Genomic DNA, 20,144 nt, shown 5'->3' on the forward strand with positions numbered 1-20,144 from the left:
ATGTTTCCTCAAGACCCAGACCTTACTAGTTCACCCACCTCTATGATCATACCTTAAAGTCACTGAGTAATTTGCGGGCTTTCTGTCCTTGAACCCGTGGAGAAGCAAAAGGACTTCAGCGTGAGTCTTACCACAACTTCCTGCCTGTGGCCCAGAATACAGAATGGCTTCTAGGGCTCTGGACTTAGTGCTGCTGACCTCAGCCTGGCGCTCCAGTTCTCTGTGGCAAGTGGAGAAATTCTGTTAAAAATTGCAAAAATTGTTTTGCCTCCCAAAGCCTACCAAGGTTTTTTTTTTCTGCGATAGACAGCCGGCCCTTGAGGCTTGAGGCCGCCCACCTCACCTGTTTGGAAACAGTCCTGCCTCCCCTGCCACTGCTGTCTGGCTTGGCTTACCTGCCTCTGCACTTGTGCTTAAGGCCCGGGTTGTGCTTTAGTTCCTGCCTCTGTAGAAATAGTTACTCATTTGGGGCAAAGCTCTGGTGTCTCTTTCTTAGGTTGGATACCCGCACACTGACCCCTAGGTGAGGACGTTTGTGCTAGTGAGTTTTTGAGGAAATGTGTCCCGAAGAGACTGGTAGGTAAGTAAGGAACAGGACAGGAAAGGGGAATAAGCCAAGCAGTGGGCAGATTCAGGGCAAATCCTGGCTGATCCTGATCCTGCGAGGAACTTGCAGTTTAAATTACCCCCCAAAGTCTGTCCCATTTTAAGGGAAGGGGGCTGGGCTTTCCACACATTCAGCTCTTGGCTTTGGGTCACACCAAGGAATGTAATTCCCAGGCATTTTCTGTTCTGTGCTTGTAAAGGTGATCCATCTCTAGTAACACAAGGAAAGGCCTTTAATGGAGGTCACAGGTGACAGGTATGAATGTCTAGACACAAAGCATACAGAAACTGGGAGTGAGACACACAGGACCTGTCAAATGGATCCCAGTGAAGCTTGGTAGAATACCAACCGTATTCCCTAAATCCTCCAAGTTCAAGTTACCATAGGCCCCAGGCTTGAATTCTTTTTCTCAGGTCATGGCTGTTTAACCCTCTTGGCCTCATATAATGTTTATCCAACCATTAACATTTATTTTTGGGACTTCTCTGGTGGCGCAGTGGATAAGACTCCACGCTCCCAATGCAGGGGGCCTGGGTTTGATCTCTGGTCAGGGAACTAGATCCCACATGAAGGCTGCAACTAAGAGTTCGCATACCACAACTAAGGATCCCGCACATCACCACTGAGGAGCCGGAGAGCCGCAACTAAGGAGCCCTGGAGCCGCAACTAAGAAGCCTGCCTGCTGCAACTAAGACCCAGCACAACCAAATAAATAAATATTTTTTTAAAAAATAATTTTTTTTCCATACACTAAAGTCCAAGACTCAGCCATCAACATTCATTTTCCTTACCCCCATTCTAAAATCTAAGACTAGAAGCCACAGATCTTAGTGTTTGAGAGCACCATTTGCTACACCAACTTTGGCACTTTGATGTGTACTTCATATCACCCTGAGATGGCTCACTGAAGGCTGAAAGCTTTGAGAGGGCCCCCAATAAATAGAACCCGTTTACCTACTTACATTCTGAAACAATGGAAAATAAAGCAAAGAAGAGGCTATGGAAGCCAAATTGTTACCTTTGTTACTGGTAGAGGCCAAGTGGGAGAGCACAGTTTTAGTGCTGTTGGCTAAGTGGGCTTGTTAAGGCTGAACCCTAGAACTAGCACATGTGTCTATTCTCTAGTAAGCAAAGATGTACAGGGTAGGCCTCACTGCACAGACCCTGTTCCAGAAGATCAGTAGAACGAGCTTGGAATCAAAGGAGAGCAGCATGTAGTGAGCTGAGCGTGTTCAGTTTATTGTTTCCGACAGGACCAGGCACTTGTCACTCCACATCGCCTGGAGGAGGGGAATAAGAAGTACACTAGTAAGTTAATGAGATTTAGTCCACATGGAAGGAGTGAAGGAAATTGTTCTCCCCAAACACATATACATATGCTCACATTGAAGTGCAAACACACGTATTTAGAGTCTGCATTAGCCCTTCTTTAAATACAAATGAGAATATTTCCATTTGCTGTTGTTAAATCACTTAGGAATCCCTACTTAAATGTCACATACTTTTTTTAAAAATTATTAAACACAACAATTTCTTTGTTGGACAGCACTGATAGAATATTGTCTTGCAGTCATAGAAAACCGATGGCTGCCAAAATGCTTAACAATCTCCTTCTCTTTTGGTTTAGAAAGTTTTGGGACTGCCATTAGGAACTATGTTCTTGAGAGCAGTCACCAAGTGGACCTCAGTTACTAACTCCCAGTTTACAGAGAAAGACCAAGAACTGTTCCAATCTTGCTAATGCAGATACTCCTGTAGTTATTTTTCATAGATTACCAATTTTTCAAGGAGAGGGAATCCAGTAAATTATAACCAACAGTGTATTGAACCCAGCAAATTGTTCCCTCTTTGTCTTCTCTTAGCTCTTTTCCATACTCTTAAATCTCCCATCAAATTGTTTTTGTTGAGCTGTGTGTCTCCTCCATGAAGCTCTGAGCATCTTGAAAACAGATACCCAGAAGCCGTCATCAGGTTGTCAGCAGAGGAAATGATCTTGTGGTAAAAGCCTTCACCCTTTATCTCCTCAAGATTCAAAGGGGCCTCGCTCTTGGAAGATAGGCAGGTGCCTTCTGTTCTCCACCAACTAAGTCACCGTAGGTGCCATATTTCAGGTTTTGTAGTTGCTCTAGTGCTTATCCTGGTATGTGTCGCACAGCAGGAACTCAAACATGGTGAGTTGATTGCTGCCTGATACACATCTATCAAGGGTTAGGAGGCCTCTTGAAGTGTTGTGTTCATGACGGTCCCTGTGGCAGAAGCTTTAAGTGCCCGCTATCGCAGACTCTGCATTTCCACATCCATTCTATACCCCTCTCCAGTGAGCTCTGTGCCCTGAGAGGCTGACTCGTATGGATTACTCTAACGGACTTTCTTGCTGCCCAGCCCCACCTTCTAGTTGAGATCAGCCAGTGGATGACAAGACATCAGAGGGTGAGGAGAGTGCAATCACAGTGGTTACTCCATCATCTGTATCCATGTTGGGTTGTCATAAACTGGTTTTGTTCGTGAACTGGAGGCCACAGCTTCTCATACACAGCGCTCTGTTAAGCTAGAGCCCCTCTTCAGTGCCTGGTAAAACCTCTATTGTGGGTTGGATTATGTACCCCCCAAAAAGCTGTGTTGAAGTCCTCACCCCCTATACCTGTGAATATGACGTTGTTTGGAAATAGTATCTTTGCAGAGGTAATCAAATTAAGATGAGGTCATACTAGATTAGGGTGGGCCCCTAAATAAACCCAAGGACTGGTGTCCAGTGTCCTTATAAGGATAGAGAAAGAGATTGAAGTGGAACCATGTGAAGATGGAGTCAGGGTTATGCTGGTACAGACTGAAGGAGGTCAAGGATTGCCAGTAACAACCAGAAGCTTGAAGAGGTAGGGAAAGGGTTCTTCCCTGGAGCCTTTGGAGGGAGCCTGGCCCTGCCAACACCATCATTTTAGCCTTCTCTCCTCCAAAACATTGACAGAATAAATTTGTTATTTTAAGTCAGCTGCTTTGTGGTACTTTGTTATGGCAGCCCTAGGAGACATACATTCCTCCCTTTGCCCCTTTAGGCCTACGAGTGGTAAGAGCTCTCAGCTGTTGCTAATTTTAACATAATATCCCACGATAATTTTCTTTAACCTTGTTCATACATTTGTGAATAGTTCCTTGATTGAACTCTTCTCAGTTACACCTTTTGAATCTGCCATCTCTCTCTTGCTGGGACAACCTTGACTGACACACTTAGTTTCCATTCTTCTCATCTTCCTTTCAGTTACAGAAAACCTTGCCCATTACCATTATTACTAAGTTTTGGCAGGGCACAGGTTCACAAGGTTTTTTGAAATGTCCAGGCTCCCTTGCAGCTAGGGGTGGACATGTGGCTAATTGCAGATTGGTGGGATATGAGTGAAAATGATAAGTTCTACTTCTGGGTTCCATTCTGTAGTTCATCAAATGATGGTCCTTCAAGTGTGCCCATGTCCTAATCACTGGAACCTGTGAATACGTGTGTTAACTTCTGTGGCAAAAGGAACTTTCTGTATGCAATTAATTAAAGAATCTTTAGATGGCATCCTGGATTATCCAGGTGGGTGGGCCCAGTGTAATGACAAAAGTCCCTATAAAGAGGGCTGCAGAGGATCAGGGTCATAGAGGTGTAATGAAAGCAGAGATTAGAGTGTTGGCTTTGAGATGGAGTAAGGAGACCGAAGCCAACGAATGCAGGCAGCCTCTAGAAACTGGAAGACCTCTAGAAGGAATGCTTTTGACACCTTGATTTTAGTTCATAAGATCCATTTTATACTTCAGACCTCCAGAACTGCAAGGTAATAAGTTTAGGATCTTTTAAGCCACAAAGTTTGTGGAATTTTTTTTACAGCAGTAGTAGGAAAAAAATCAAAAAAGAAAACTACTTGTACTCCACTCAACTATTTTCCTTTTCCTCTGTGTTGGACTGTGAAAATGGTGGAAGCTAAACTGGACCTTGCAGAGGAGGAGGACGGAAAAAGCTGTAAGGAAGCTAGATCCCTGGGTGACGTTATGGCACAGAGCTATTGACATCTGACATGTGGACAGTTAAGAGAAAAAAAAAAGTGTCTGTCTTATTTGGGTCACTGCATGATGTGTTTCTTTGTACCAGCTTATATGCTAACCATCACATATCATTGTTCTCCTCTGGCCATATTTGTCAGGATTCTTAATTTGTAAGCAGTATAGGCTGACTCTGCCTGTCTAAGCAGAAAGGGAATTTATTTAAAGGATGTTTGATAAGTGAAGGAGAAAATATCTCTGAGGGCCAGAGAGCTAAGCCGAGAATTTACACAGCCGAAAACCGTGGACCTCACACCTTTTGTCATGAATATCTTGACCCGTATAAGATCCAGGTGCTAGAATCGCTGCTGTGTGTTCTCCAGGAAATGTACCACCATGGCCATACCTCTCTACTGAGCTGGATGCTGTCAGTCCCTGTGACTCTGTGCCATAAGCTTCCCATTCAGAGTCTGGGGAGGGTGGATTTACTGGTCAGAGCCTAGGTCATGGGCTCCTGGGAAAATAGGTTTCTGGTGACTGAAAAAAATAGGTTTCTCGTTCTGTTCTGGGGGATACTGCCTCAGAATTTGGGGAGAGCTCTCATGTGTAGGAAATGAGGATGGTGGCTACCCAGACAGAATGGCAGAAGTCCACTCCACCTGCAATGGGAATGTGAGGGTGACTGGAAAGTGGATTCCATTCTTACTTAGCAGTAACATCCTGGAACTTGGCACTTGCAGATGTAACCTTTTCAATAGACAGTGATGTGTCTGTTTTTAACTCCCACAATTTGAAGAATTAATGTGATTTTTTTTTTTTTTTTTGGCTTACTGGGTTTCAAATGAAAAAGGTACTCTGAAGAGGGGAAATGAGAAGGCAGAAACATCTGCAACTTGGCAACCAAAAGAAGCATGAAAGAAGAGGTGGGTTGAGTAGCAGAATGTGTAGAAACAAATAGATGGAACCCAGCATCTGTGCTGGGTATGCTGTTTAAAGCCATTCCCCCAGAAAAGGAACGGGGTGGGGGGGCAACCCATTATTGAGTTGTATGATGCATTGGAACGTTGAGCTAATCAGGCGATCTAATTGACTGAACATCTGCAGCTGCTTTATCATTATTCTCAAATGGGCGTTCTCTCTTTGCATGCTGGGGATGCCTCAGTGTCTCCTAGCCTGTCTAATAGAAGCTCACTGGGGGGTTTACATTTTGACTGCTTTTAATTGCACTGAAATTCAGGTGATTAGATTTAAGGTCAAATACAGTAATTTTTTCTTTCTTTTGTCTGAACTGCTTTGAAGGAAAGGGTTGGAGAAGTTAAAGTGTCCTGGAGGGAGAGGCAGTCCCGGTGACTTGAGTGAAAGTGCTCTGTAATTGTGTTAACGTAAAGCATCCAGGCAGAGTTCAGTGCTGAGCCAGGGTTGCAAAGGGACAGGCAGAGAGGAAAAACCTTGTGCAGCCAGTGTTTTCAAGAGTATAGAAGCTTTCACCAGCTTATTTTTGAGCAAAAGGATTTACCTTTCTGGCCCCATCATTAGCCCCTCATTTTTTTCTTTTAAATTTATTACCTGGATATAATTTGTGTCAATGCCTAGGTCCTAATTATTTTCAGTAATCATTTTCTGGGTGCTGTTGCCATAGCATCTAATTCTTTGGCAAACAGAGAAGAAATAAAAATGATGTGTGTGCTTTCCCTTTAGACACCAAAAGAAAGATTTAAAGGGGGAAGAAAACACACACAAATGAGAAATTTAAAAAGGGAGAAAAACAGTATTATTTTGGGAAATTATGAAACTAACACCAGATGCAACAAAAGCAGGTCTAAATTTACTTTTACTGAGATCTGACTGTGTAAAACTTGGATTGTGTTTATTTTCAGAGCTAGTCATATATACTAGAATCCATTACCTGCAAATATGTTAGCAATTTTTTTTTGTTTTGTGTTGTCAGTCGTTTCTGCTGGGAATGAGAATATAAAATGATGTGACTGGTGGAAATACGGGGAATATGCCAAGAGGCTTATAGGATCTCAGTCCCAAGGGTTTAGGTGAATTACTGTCCTGGCTGAGTCAGATTTGTGAGAATAGCTTACTCATATCTTCTGGAAACGTTTTCTAAGACTCTTGCAGAGCTGCATTTTGAATGCTAAATCCAATTCAGTCTTTCTTACTTGTGAAATATATGGTCAGTAGAAATAAAAATAAAATGCATTTCTATAAAAAACATGATTGTATGTTCTCTTGGTGTATGAGAAGGCATTTGCTCTATAAAAAAATGATTTCAGGAAATCATTCATTTATAAAGTACCTGGTGAGTTTTAACTATGTCTGAAGTATTGTAGAAGGTGCTGAGGATGTGATGGCTATACCCAGTCCCTTTCTCATGGAGCTTCCATGTGAAAGGAAAGGAGATGAACAATAAATGTAAAAATAAATGAACGGCATAAACCAGAGAGTGATAATGGTTATGAGGATGATGCAACAAGGTTTTGTAATGGAGGAGGCGAGGGATAGAGGACCCTTCTGGAAGGAGGCTTCTCCTGAGCGGAGACCAGAAACATGAGAAGAAAAGCCAGTCTGGGGCAGAAGGAAGATTCGCAGACCGACTTTAGCAAGTGCAGGTACCCTGAGGAGGGAATAAATCTGACTTATTTGAAGAACAGGAAGAAGGCCACAGTGGCTGGAGTGTAGTGCAGGAGCCTGAGCGTGAAAGAAGAGGAGGTTACAGGGAGAGACAAGGACCAGAGGTGGAGGTCCTTGTGGCCCATGGTCAGGAGTCTGGATTTTGTTCCATTGACAGTGGGAAGCCATTGGAGAGTTTGAAGCCAGGGGCTAAGTGCTGATTTGATTTTTAAACTCTGGCTACTGAAAGGGGAATGAAAACGAGGAGGGCAAGAGTAGAAGCAGACTAGTTAAATGTAGATTTCAATAATCCTGTTAAGAGACCAGGGTAGTTCTTCCTGGGATGATAGCCTGGAGATGGGAGGCACTGATAGATTATTTCTAAATTTCTATAAATTTGTGTTTGCATTCATGTATACACATAAATGTGTACATGTGTAAATAGACATAAATTTCATTATATAATTTATTTCATATGTAAAATTAAAAATTATAAGGCATTTATACAAAAGACATCGGAGGCATGTATAAAAAATATCTTGACTTCTCTTGAGGTTATCATCAATAATAACATCATCCATAATAAGAGGGTAGATCCAAAAAAGATAATGCTGTGATTTATGTCAGAGAGTGTTCCGCCTGTGTTTTCCTCAGAGAGTTTTATAGTAATCAGTCTTACATTTAGGTCTTTAATCTATTTTGAGTTTATTTTTGTGTATGGTGTTATGGAATGCTCTAATTTCATTCTTGTATGTGAAGCAGTCTAGTTTTCCCAGCACCACTTACCGAAGAGACTGTCTTTTCTCTATTGTATATTTTTGCCTCCTTTGTTGTACATTAACTAACCATAGGTGTGTGGGTTTATTTCTGGGCTTTCTGTCCTGTTCCCCTTGATCTATATTTCTGTTTTTGTGCCACTACCATACTGTTCGATTACTGTAGCTCTGTAGTATAGTCTGAAGTTATCTTTTTGGATCTACCTGCTAGAGTAATGAAAATAAGAATAAACAAATGGAACCTAATTAAACTTAAAAGCTTTTGCACAGCAAAGGAAACCATAAACAAAGTGGAAAGACAATCCACAGAATGGGAGAAAATATTTGCAAATGAAGTGACTGACAAGGGATTAATCTCCAAAATATCCAACCAGCTCAAGCAGCTAAATATTAAAAAAAAAAAAAATGGACAGAAGATCTAAATAGACATTTCTCCAAAGAAGACATACAAGTATCCAGAAAGCACATGGAAAGATGCTCAACATCGCTAATTATTAGGGAAATGCAAATCAGAACTACAATGAGTTATCACCTCGTACTGGTCAGAATGGCCATCATCAAAAAATCTACAAACAATAAATGCTGGAGAGGGTGTGGAGAAAAGGGAACCCTCCTACACTGTTGGTAGGAAAGTAAATTGGTACAGCCACTATGGAGAACAGTATGGAGGTTCCTTAAAAAACTAAAAATAGAGCTAACCTATGATCCAGCAATCCCACTCCTGGGCATATATCTGAAGAAACCCATAATTTGAAAAGATACATGCACCCCAATGTTCATTGCAGCACTATTTACAATAGCTAGGACATGGAAGCAACCTAAATGTCCATCGACAGAGGAATGGATAAAGAAAATGTGGTACATATATACAATGGAATATCACTCAGCCATAAAAAAGAATTAACGGGACATCCCTGGTGGTCCAGTGGTTAAGAATCTGCCTTCCAATGCAGGGGATGCAGGTTCGATCCCTGGTCGGAGAACTAAGGTCCCACATGCCGCAGGGCAACTAAGCCTGTGTGCCGCAGCTAGAGAGCCTGCGCGCCACAACTAGAGAGAGAAATCGGCACATCGCAACTAGAGGAGCCCGTGCACAGCAACAAAGAGCCTGTGTGCCACAGTGAAAGATCCTGCATGCCGCAACTAAGACCCAACACAGCCAAATAAATAAATTTAAAAAATCAATAACCGCTTGTCAAAAAAAAAAAAAAGAACTGAGTAATGCCATTTACAGCAACATGGATGGACCTAGAGATTATCATACTAAGTGAAGTAAATCAGACAGAGAAGGACAAATACCATATGATACCACTTATATGTGGAATCTAACTTAAAAAATGATACAAATGAACTTATTTACAAAACAGAAACAGACTCACAGACTTATGGAATGAATTTATGGTTACCAAAGGGGAAAGGTCGGGGGGATAAATTAGGAGTTTGGAGTTTGGGATTAACATATACATACTACTGTATATAAAATAGATAATCAACAAGGACCTACTGTATAACACAGGACCTCTACTCAGTATTCTGTAATAACCTATATGGGAAAAGAATCTGAAAAAGAGTGCATATATATGTATAACTGAATCACTTTGCTGTACACCTGAAACTAACACAACGTTTTAAATCAACTGTACTCCAATATAAAATAAAAAATAAATTAAAAAAAGTAACCCTTATCAGGCAATCACCCTTTACCAGGCACTGCGTTTGGTGCTCTATAGGTATTAACTCATCTAGTCCTCAAGAGGTAGGTGCCATTGTTATTCCTGTTCTAGAGGAGGAACTGATGGTAGCCAGCCAGTGAGGTTACTGCTGGGATCTGTACCCAGGGTTGTCTGGCTTCAGAGCCTGGGTGGTGCTGACACTGTGTACTGCCATGATTTATAGTCATCCAGTCCACATGGGTGACAGGAAAAATAACGTGCCTATTGAGTTTCCCTCTGAGTAAATGATACAAGATCTTACTGTCCTTGGAGATGCGTGTTCTGGACTCAGCGATTGGACTTCTGGATAATTTGAGTGCCCCAGTGTCTTGGATGCTAAATTCCATCATAACCGACACAGTTGTCTCCATGATTCTGGTAATGGGTGCCTAAAATACACTTTGGTGAGCCACACAATCTATATTATTATATTAAGCAATTGCATAGTGTGATCAGGAAGCCATCTAAAAGAGACGGGAAAAAATCGAAGTAAAATTAGAATGGCTGCATCTCCATTTCCTCTAAGGAGGCAGACTTTCTTCCTTTACTCTTTTTCTCCTTTGTGCTCTGCACAAGTGCTAAAATATTGCTCAGTGTTGCTTTTCCTTCTTTTCTTTTTTTTTTTTTTTTGGTCCATGTTGGTTGTGTTTGTCTTTGTTTATTTGAATCTTCTATGTTTACCCTTCGGTTCTGTCAAGACTGGCTGCCAGCGACAGAGCTCCCTGCTCGCTGGAGTAGGCTGGGTAAGTCACAAGGTGCCCACAGCCACTGCCAAACACCGAAGTCCCTGAGAACATGGGTTCCTCTGAGCTGCTGGGGAGCAAGGCTCTAACAAGGCCCCAGAGGAGCAGGGGCGGCCAATGCCTCTTTTTCACTGCCGAGGAATCAGCAGCATCCCCGGGGTTGTTAATACCAAAACCCCCACTGATGCAGATCATTTGGGTCTTTGTATCTAAAGAATAACAGGGTTTTTTTTTGGAGAAAATAGCTTAGCAGTTCTTCCTCTGCTTTCTTCATTTTGCAGTTAAGGAAACCGAGGTATAGGCTAGGCAAGGAAACTTGGTAAAGCTTTCACAGTGTCACAACTGGGGCTTAAACCCACTTGTGTGAGTTTTTTCCTAGTAATTTTAATTATGAAAATAATAGCTAATTTTTATTTGGCTCTATGCTTATTACCTTTTGTGCCTTTGATTATTTAGTTCTTAACATGACTCCCTGAGCACAGGTCCTTTTATTTAACACCATGTTACAGGTAAAGAAAATAGTGTGTATATATAAGATATTAAGTAATTTACCCAAAGACAGAGACACTAAATAGCAGGTTAAGGACTCAAACTCAAGACTATGAAAATCATCTTTATGCTGTTCTTTTTTCCATTTGACTCTTGAAATGATATATATCTGATTAAAAAAAAAAAAAGAACAGGAGGACTCAGATCACCATTTTTAATATATGGCATAGAAATACATGGATGTGTCAGTCACAGTTGTTGAGGAATGTTGCAAAGATTTACTCCTAAAATTGGAAGGTACCTTAGATTGTGTTCTTTGGAAGACCAACTGTGAGACAGAGATCTGCATACCGGAAGTTTAGTTGCGAGTGCTCTCAGGATCAGGCCCTGTGAGAGAATAAAGGAAAGAGGATTGAACCAAGGAAGGAGGTGAACTGTGATGCAGTTACATTAAAGTCTAAGCCCCTCCTATGGGGAGATCTGGGCTGTGATGGCTCTAGAGGGTTGCTTTGCCCTGAGTTCTAAGATTGTGCCTTTATACCACCTTACAAAAGGCAGTAATTGCATGCAGGCTATCATTAAGGAGGGAGGAACAACTTTGAGTGAGGTGATTCTCTTTAGCTGAATCTCTTTAGCTCCTGTACGACTCAGTCACCTGTATTTCCAGTAGCTGAGGTCATGAATGCCTCATTCTGAGGGGACCACTACAGTCTACCCCTATGTTGAACACATCCACTTGCTTTGTGTAATAGGTTTTGGAAACAGCTTCTCCAAGATTCTTGTTCGTCTTATTTTTTGGAGAAACTTACCAAAATGTTTTGTCCTATTAGGGGACAGCCAATAGGACAAAATACATGATTTACCTCTGCATTTGGTCTCCAAGTGCAAAATCTGTATATCATTATACAGATAATATGTTAAAAATACTGTATAAATAAGTGTTTGTGGAGACAGTTATTGTTTTTCTACTTTACTGTCCATTCTAGATTCTCTTTGGCTGGTATTTCCTTTTTCCTCTTTCTTTGTTTATTGTTTATCTTCTAGCATGAGGACCCTGAAGTGACAAGGTTCAAACTATAACTTAAAGTTTAGTGGGACTCTGGATATGTCCTCTAGTGGAAATGTTCCCTTTCTGCAAACAAAGATTCTTAAATTATCAGTTTCAGAAAATGTAAAGAAGAAATTTTTGATGTGGGTTGGTGAGAGTCACAAGTGAGGCCACTTCTACTTCTATTCCTTGGTTCCTAAATGTATGTGTTGTACTTATTAAGGACATAGCACCATAAAATGGTCATTGATTTAGGGCATATTCTGTGTACTGGAGAAGGATACTTCATTCTTGCAGGGAATACTGTACAAGCTGATGCCTCACTGTACCTTCGAAATGCCATTACAGTGGTGAGACAACTGGGTATCCATATGCAAAAGAGGTTAGACCACTACCTCATAATATAGGCCAACTTATTTCAAAATAGGGATAGGCCTAACTATAAGAGCTAAAACTATAAAAATGTTAGAGGAAAAGTGTAAATCTCCATGACTTTGGGTTAGGCAGTGGTTTCTTAGATATGTTATCTAAGTGTCAAAAAGAAAAAAAGACAAGTTGGACTTTGTCAAAAGCACAACATTTGTGCTTTAAAAGGATACATTAAAAAAGGGAAAAGACAACCAATAGAATGGGGTAAAATATTTTAAGTCATATACCTGGTAAGAGACTTGTATCCAGAATGAATAAATAACTTTTACAAGGCAGCAATAAAGAGATAACCCAGTTTTAAAAATGGGCAAAGGATTTGAATAGACATTTCTCTAAAGAAGATATACAGATGTCCAGTAAGCACATAAAAACATACTCAAGACAGTTAGAAGATTAGCCACTGACTTGGAAAAAATATTTATGAAAGATATTTCTGATAAAGAACCGTTATCCAAGATATACAAAGAACTCTTAAAATTCAGCAATAAGAAAACAAACCACCTGATTAAAAAATGAATCAAAGATCTTAACAGAGACCTCACCAAGGGAGATATACAGATGGCAAATGAATATATGAAAAGACGTTCCACATGATATGTCATCAGGGAAATGCAAAAGAAAACAACGAGATACCACTACATACCTATTAGAATGTCCAAAATCCAGAACACTGACAATACCAAATGCTGGTGAGGATGTGGAATGACAGTAATTCTCATTTGTTCCTGGTGGGAATGCAAACTGTAGTAGTCACTTGTAAGATAGATTGACAGTTTATTACAAATGAAACATTCTCTTAGCATACGATCTAGCAACATGTTCCTTGGTCTTTACCCAAAGGATCTGAAAACTTATGTCCATGCAAAGCCCTATATATGGATGTTTATGGCAGCTTATTAATAATTGCCAAAACAGGGCTTCCCTGGTGGCGCAGTGGTTGAGAGTCCGCCTGCCGATGCAGGGGACACGGGTTTGTGCCCTGGTCTGGGAAGATCCCACATGCCGCGGAGTGGCTGGGCCCGTGAGCCATGGCCGCTGAGCCTGTGCGTCCGGAGCCTATGCTCCGCAACGGGAGAGGCCACAACAGTGAGAGGCCCGCGTACGGAAAAAACAAAACAAAACAAAACAAATAACCCAAAATATTTGCCAAAACACTGAGGCAACTAAGATATCCTTCAGTAGATGAATGAATAAATTAAGTATGAAACATACAGGTAGTGGAATATTATTCAGCATCTAAAAGGAAATGAGCTATCAAGTTATGAAAAGATATGGAGGAACTTTAAGTGCATATTACTAAGTCAGATGTGCCAATCTGAAAATGTTATATGCTGTGTGATTCCAACTGTATGACATTCTGGAAAAGTCAAAACTATGGAAACAATAAAAAGATCAGCATTTGCCAGGGTTTAAGGGGAAGAGAGGGATGAGTAGGTGGCGCACAGATGACTTTTTAGGGCAGTGAAACTACTCTTTATGATACTTTAACGGTAGATACGTGTTATTAAACACTTGCCAAAACTCACAGAAGGTACATCACAAAGAGTGAACCCTAAGACACCCACGGACTTTGGGTGATAATAATGTGTAAATGTAAGTTGATCAGTTGTAACAAATGTACCCCTCCGGTGTGGGAGGTTGATAGTGGAGGAGGCTGTGTGTGTGTGGAGGTGGGGAGTCTACGGGAAATGTATGTATTTTCCACTCAGTTTTGCTGTGAACTTAAAACTGCTCTAAAATATAAAGTCTGTTTTAAAAAGTGGCCTTTATATTTATCAGGCTGACAGCTTCTTGGTATTGTGGAATGTTAAGACAAGTGGCCTTTGTACCATTGTGCCCTCTGGCATCTCCATGGCTGCAGAGTAGTTTTTTTGACCTGAGGCGGTGTTATATGTGAACTCATGTTGGATGATTTAGACACCCGGTAAGCCCTTGTATAGTGGTGCTAGCGTGGACACATGGGCAGAAAAGGCAAACCTATATCTAAAATATAGATCAGTTTCCATCAAGATGAATTACTGCACCTTCCAGTATGGAAGGAGTTTGATATAATCAACCCATTGGCAAGTTGCTTGTCGATTGCTTGCGGGATAGTACCATTCTGGGGCCTCAGCACTGGTCTCTTGATGGCAGGTTGGCCTAGCTCTGGTGAGTGGGGAGACCATGCTTTTGGGCCCATCCACAGCCTCTATGTGTGCTGCCATTCCATTCATACACCAGCTCTATGGTAGATGGTGACAAAAGTGGCTGATACCATCTGGTGAGCTCTTCTGCCTGACTTGGGTATTTGGTGACTCTCTGCTGTCTGTTAACTTGTAAGGTCTTCACATTTTGTTCCCACTTCTATTTCTGCTCACATGACTGTTCCCCAGGTTACCCTGTCCATGGTCTATAATTCTTCATTATTTTAGGCTCCTGACCAACATAGCCAAACTATTTACCACTGCCTATCAGTCCATGTATTCTTACCTTGGGGTACTTCTTTCTCTTTTAACAGAAAATGGGTGTTCTGCCCATTGTGAAGGTTTTCCTTCACTGCTGTCTTTCAGGGTCATCTCTGATTGAAGATGTCGTACAGTGGTTTATGTTTGATTTGCACCCACATACACAACGGGCTGGTTTGTCCCTGCTCATGCCTGATCCCAGGAATGCCATTTTCATGTTATGATGGATTTCTGATATGCCTGCGTGACCATATGATTTGGTGGGTTTGACTGAACCCAGGTTGTGATGGTCAGTTGCGTTGCAGTGGTTATATAATGTCCCATATAATGTCAGGCATCTCTCTTTACCAGGGCTCAGTGGCATTCCTGGGACTTTTTCAAGTGATGTGTAATTCTTCACTGCAGATGGCGTGTACTTGCTCCAGGACCCTGAGGGGATATGCTGTGATTCTCTTATTGGGACTTGCCAGAAATTTTACAGTGTGTTTAGCCACCATTGATACCTCTAAACCCATAGCATCTGCTGGGTCATATGGCCCTAGGAGAAGGGCCATTTGTGTTACTGGCTTGGTCTGCTGTGGAATCTTTTCCTGCTCTGGGCCCGCTCAACCTTTGCATCACATGGTGAACAGGTCAGAGAAGTATTCATAAGCAAAGAGGCCAAACTGGTGGTGGGAGGTTTGACATACAGTAATTTGTCCTTCACTTTGATGAAAATGTCCCCACATGCCCCAGATCATAGGACCATAAAAATTAAAAAGTTTGGCTATGAGTAAGACCCCTGGATGTTGGTAGGGTTTTCCTCCCACCTTCTGGAACACATGTATTTTATCAGGTTTTTCTTTTTTTTTTTAACATCTTTATTGGAGTATAATTGCTTTACAGTGGTGTGTTAGTTTCTGCTTTCTAACAAAGTGAATCAGCTATACATACACATATATCCCCATATCTCCTTCCTCTTACGTCTCCCTCCCACCCTCCCTATCCCACCCCTCTAGGTGGTCACCAAGCACTGAGCTAATCTCCCTGTGCAGGGTTTTTAACATCCTTGACGTATCTTGCTTATTTGGTCTGATTAACATGATGTTATTGGCATAATACCATGTTCTGCAGAGGGTCCATGTTGTCTAGGTCCCTTGAAACTATATTATGTCAATGAGTGGAAGAGTTACCATATCCTTGGGGCAAGACTGAAAATGTATACTGTTGTCTGTCCCAAGGAACTGCCTGAGAAAAATATGGAAAACTCAGCAATTCATATTATGAGTCCTACATAATTTCAGTGTCAAAAGCTGTTATGGTATATTAAAAGGAAGTGACCAAAATACATGTGATTTTAGGAAAACTAATTCTAACTAAAATGTAAAAATTCTAACTAAAATACCAATAATTGGTATTCAGCAGTGTATGAAGAGGATAATAATTCTGACCAAGAAAGGTTTATTCCAGGAAAGTAAGAATATTTTACTCTGTCATCAGAAACAACAGGTTATTTTGGAAAAATCATATGACCATAGTAATCCGATAAGGTCCAGTTGCCACTCCTCACTTAATACATAGACAGAGTAAAAACAGAAAATATTTAGATATGAGAAAGGCTGTGTACCAAAACTTGTCAAAGCCACATGTATTCATCTAAATTTCCAACCACTAATATTAAATTAAGAAATTGACAAAAATGCCGTAGATCACCATTATTTCCAAAAACATGTTATTACCGAATCAACATGATTTGACATAGAAACAGACAAATCAATTGGTGGATTAGCATATAGAATCAGAAATAGATACTAGTATTTGTAGGAATTTAATATATAACAGAGTTAGCATTTCAGTGTAATGGGAAATGGATGCTTCGTTTAAGAAGTAGTACTGGCACAAATGACTATCCATCTGGAGTAAAATGAAGGAGGACCCCTTGCCTTACTCTGTGTGTGTGTGTGTGTGTGTGTGTGTGTGTGATAGATAACTAGATAAATATGAATTATATATGGATTAAAGAGTTAAATATGAACAAAGTAAAATTGTAGAAGGACATTTAAGAGGCTACATATTTAATTTAGTGATGAGAAAACAATTCTTAATCAAATATAGCAACCCAGAAAAAAAATACATATTTTCTATGTAAAACTTAATGTAAATTAATTAGATAGAAAATATTAGCATAAAGAAAATCAGTAGGAAATCTATGTTGAGGAAAATTTGCAAAGTAGATGACAGGTGCAAAGGGTTAATATTGATAATATACAAAGAGTTCTTACAATTTGACATTTGTAAATTATATGTCTATATGGATAGTTCAATAGAAAAATGAACAAAGAAACAAACTAGCAGTTCATGGAAAAGTAAAACCAAGGAGCTAGCAAATATATAAACAGATGCTCATATTCATGACAGAGCAACAGTGAAAAAAGTGATGACATTTGCTTTCCTGGTAGAAATACAAATTTTTTCACACCTTTAGAAAAGCAAACTGGTGTTGTCTTAAAATTTTTTAAATTACATTTTACATATATTTTCGTTTCTGGTAATCTATTTAATATACATCAAAGTGCATGTGTGTGTGTTACATGAGATCTATCAAAGCTTTGGAAAGGGTTGAACACGTATACATCTACTCGTATATTATATAACTATTAAAAATGATGTGTGAGAGTTATGCCATTGACTTGGAGAAATTTTCATCGGGTGCTACTAAGAATAGCAAGTTGCAGAAAAAACTATAAATTTTCCAAATCAATGACACTTCATGTAAATATACATGTGTGAATGAATATGTATGTATGAATGTATACATGTATATTTAAATTAAATTAATAAATATAAGGAAAACTATGGAAGAATAGCTGTGCTATTGACTTATTAACCTGGAAGAAGTGAGATGGGAATGACAGTTATGAGTATGGATAGGGAAAAGAGTAAAGTGGAGAGAAGAAGTAATAAAAGAAAATAATTTTACTAAATCAAGAAAATTTAAACAAATAAAATGAAATAAAACAATAAATGGAAATTTTAAAATTATTTTGGATGCCTGTGAATGTAGATAGTTGTTGACTGATGGCTTAAATTATCAAGAAAGGAAAGCAAATGAAGATGAACTTTAAAAAGTTACTAAGAGATGGTGCAGTTGAGTGGTTAACAGCGAAGAGTGCACCCAGTTCTCAACTCGGTCCTTCATCTCCTGAGTATGGTACATATGGTGCAGGCTATCAAAATCAAGACAGCTTTATTGATGTTATGATTTAAATGGTTCATGTTTTGTTTGTTTTTGATTATCAGAGTTTTTTTCTGGTAGCAAATCACACAACCAATTTATATTATTTGCTTTATATCACTGAATATCTGGGTATCCCTAAACAATGAGTTTCATATTTAAAGATTCTATGTTTTGTCAGAACAAAAGAAAAATCAAGAACTTAACCTTGAAATGCAATTTAAATAAAAGATCTTCCCCTTGATCATAATGAATTTATAGCGTAAATTAATGAAGCTACCATGTCTGTGAATTATAAATAAAATAATTACACTGATGCCTGTGAATAGACAGGTGGAGTTTTATGGCCACTTCAGGCGTGGTGGTGGCATTTGAATCTGGTAAAACTGACACCAAATGGATTTTGAGTTATTAAAATATTATGGAGGGTTGAGTGGATTCCAAGAGGATGGTTTCCACAAAGCCCTAATTGAGGATGGGGCTGGTCAAATAGCATATGTACCTTCAGAAAATTATTTTGACAAAACTGAAAAGACTAAATTGACAGCCCATCAGAGATTAGAGAAATGTTTAGGATAGATTTCTGTTTAGAAAATTTTAAAGCAAATAATAGACATTCTAATTTTAGTTTGGGGTAATAGCCACTAATTGCTGTGAGTTAACTAGTGGGTTATTAAAACAATAGCTCTGCAGGGCAAACACCTCCACAGTGTCTCCTGGAACTTGTCATATTGTCATATTGTATATGGTGTTTTAGAATTATGTCAGGTTTTTTTTAAGATTGCTTGTTCTTTACCTTATAATTGTTTTTAAAGACTTCTCCATTATTTCTCAACCTCATTATACCAGAGAATCACCTAGGCTGTATGTATAAAGCGTACATTCCTTGATCTCACATTGGTGTCCTCCTTAGTTAATCCAAGAGTGGGAAGCTGGCTGTATAATTGCTTTTTAAAATAAGCATCCCAAAGGATTCCGAAGGGGATGGTTTAAGCCTTATCTTTCTAAGAGCCCTCATACATTCTTTATTTTAGAGTAGAAGATTGTCTATCTTCACCCTCTCAACTTTAGAAGATTTATTATGGACTTATAAATGACAATGTCTATCCATCATTAAATAACTTTTAGTGCAAATGCTAAAAAACTATATTGCAAATACTATATTAAAAGCAAAACATGGTTCAGTGTTCAGCAAGATGATCTGCAACTGGATAAAGCCTCCTTTAAATTTCAGAGTTTCTCAACGTCAGCGAAGTTATACTCTTGAACTGGTCAATGTACATTGTTAGATCTTAAGGTTGTGAGTTCATATCATAATTTATTGAGAAGGAGTTCTAATAACGTCTTTTCCCTTTCAATGCCAGCCTGACCTACCATGTCAGTTCCTCCAATTTGTTTCCTACCTTGTGGTCTGTGATCAATACAGAAAAAACAGTTTGTGTTCTTTCTGACTCTTGCATTCCTGGAGTTTCTGATTAATTTATCCTCAATGACTCTACAAACTCCACCATTGCAAATTGAAAGTTTAACTTGAACTTGCCAGTCAAGTATGATGAAAAACCATTTGCAAAGAAGTAATAATGTTCGTTCGTGTTCTTTGAGCTGTCTTTGTACTTGACCTTCCTTTCCACTGGAAAGACTCTTAATTTGAGAGCTTGGTTGGATGATAGCCACACCGCTGCTCTGTCCAGTTACATTTCCCATACTGTCTCAGTTGTTCTGCCCAACCTTGGCATTTCTGTGGTCTTCTGATTGGAAAAGTGGGGCTGTCAGGTCTTTGCTAACCATGGTCCACACACAGGTTTGACTATATATCTCCTGTGCTTGTGCAGTTGCTGTAATGAAGTGTCCCTCTGGTTTTTTTGGGGGGATAGAAATAAAAATTAATACCTGTGCATAACATATCAATGTTACAAATATCTTCCAGGTAAAATTAGATAACAGTATTGAAGATCTAATGTGTAGTACTTGTGACCTTCTACTAAATTAATTTATATCATTAGACCTGGAAATATTTTAGCTTATTCATATTAATTCACATTTCCTGTG

At 39.6% G+C, this 20,144-nt stretch overlaps 1 protein-coding gene across 2 annotated transcripts in view; it reads left to right on the forward strand.

Annotated features, from left to right (window-relative positions):
• CNTN3 (contactin 3) overlaps positions 1-20,144 on the forward strand; it is a 362,773-nt gene that overhangs the window by 72,190 nt on the left and 270,439 nt on the right. The window lies entirely within an intron of this gene.

Source organism: Globicephala melas, chromosome 11 (genome assembly GCF_963455315.2).
Source record: "Globicephala melas chromosome 11, mGloMel1.2, whole genome shotgun sequence".
In the NCBI taxonomy this organism is placed as follows: Eukaryota; Metazoa; Chordata; class Mammalia; order Artiodactyla; family Delphinidae; genus Globicephala; species Globicephala melas.